Source organism: Buceros rhinoceros, unplaced genomic scaffold (assembly GCF_000710305.1).
Source record: "Buceros rhinoceros silvestris isolate BGI_N320 unplaced genomic scaffold, ASM71030v1 scaffold21675, whole genome shotgun sequence".
In the NCBI taxonomy this organism is placed as follows: Eukaryota; Metazoa; Chordata; class Aves; order Bucerotiformes; family Bucerotidae; genus Buceros; species Buceros rhinoceros.
Genome location: NW_010413702.1, coordinates 23,648 through 25,438, shown reverse-complemented (window position 1 = coordinate 25,438; position 1,791 = coordinate 23,648).

Here is a 1,791-nt window from a genome sequence, read left to right as displayed (position 1 = left end):
GGACAGGAGAGGTGAGCCAGAGCTCTTCCGTCAGAGCCCTTCTCGCTGTAATCTCCTGCTGCGCGGCGTGACCTCGCACCCAGCCTCGGCACGGGCAGGACCCAGGGCAGCCTCCGCAGAGAGGATCCTAATTATGAGTTTCAATCAATCTGAATTTCTAATTGGCTGAGATTTCACTCAGCAGATAATGCGCTGCTGTCCTAGGCACTCACTTTATCTAGGTCAAGCCATTAGTTTTACTCTTAATCTACATACATTTTTAATTTGATCTGGAACGTTGATTTTCAGCCAGCAACCCGAGCTGACGGACTCCTTTGCCACCGATTGCTCTCAACACCTCGACGTTTCCTGAACATGCAGAGAAGGAAAACATGCACCCAGATCCGGATGCGCTTTGCTCACAGCCCCGCTCATGCACCAGGAGAGTCCACGCTGCCTGTTGGGTTGGGGACACAGAGGCTGCTGCTGAGCGGGTGCTTCACCTCCCCAAGAAGGGCTGCCCAAAGCGGCAGGACTGGCAGCCCAAGGCTGAGCAAGGACGTGCCAAGCAGCACACTCCCCAAAAGACACACTCAGGTGGCACCCAGGACCTCCGAGAGCTCATGCCAGCAGGTTTGGGCAGCCAGCGACCTTTAAGGTGAGCTGCAACAGGGCAAGAGACACGCAGATGCCTTCGAACATGCAGCGTTAACTGAGGTCCACTTTCTGAAGGCACCACCCAGTTCCGCTCCCAGCTGAACGGGTCCCACCTCAAAGCCAAGCGGGTGCTGGAGCCACCTGCTCCGCACAGATGTCATCATGTCACCAAACGAAACCTCAGCCAGCGGCGTGCCAAGCCTTTGCCTAAAGAGCCCAGCACGTGCCTCCTCCTCTCCAGGCTCTGGCTGAGCAGGCTGCCTTGAAGCAGAGACATGCCCACACCCTCTTACCAGAGTCAGTGCCAAGGGGAATGCCAGCGAGGAGCAGGGAAGGAGCACTTCAGTCCCTCCCCATCGCCGCTGTAAGGGACTAAGAGGCAGCAGCACAAGGTAAGCACTCCTGGTTGAAGAGAGGCGTCTGTTGGCGCAGGATTACACGTGAATGTTTCAGCTCGGGTCTTGGCACCGCGGGTCATGCTGCGGCAGGACCCGCTCAAACAGGTCACCACTAGCAAAGCCCAGCAGCAAGCAGACACGGGGGGAAATCCAAACCCGTAAGAGCACTGCGCCTGTCGCTTGCCCCACCTCCGGGTCCCCCTCCCATCGCCCGCTTGCCAGTCCTCACCCAGGCCACTCGCCTGGCAGGACACTCTGGGTAAGTGTTTCACCTCCCGTACTCACAGTTCTCCAAGAGCTCAGAGCACAGTGCTGGCAAAGAGCCACTCTATTACGGAGCACTTTTCTACCCAAGGAGCTGTTTTTCCCTTCCCTCGTGGTCTCTGCAGCTGACAACCCTTGACGTGGAGCCCTCCCAGGGAAGCAGGATGCTGCTGTGTCCATCCCAGCCTTGGGAAGCCTGCGGACACACTGCGACCTCTGCTCCATCCTGCCTGGCGTCCCCCACCATCCCCTCTGAAATTCAGACGCTCTCTGACCCGGGCTCCCATCTCAACTAGGGCTGCGCTGCGGGTCCCAGCGAAGGGGAGGGGAGCTGGGAAAACCCTCTCTGTCCACCTTAGAAATGGGTGGATGCTTTCGCTGCAGAACACCCGGCAGCACTGGACAGCCAGGGTTAAAAACCACTGCAGTTTATCCTGCGTGGTCAGCAGCCCCGGTGCCTGCAGCGTTCCTGCCGGCGGCCGCTGGGGGCCGG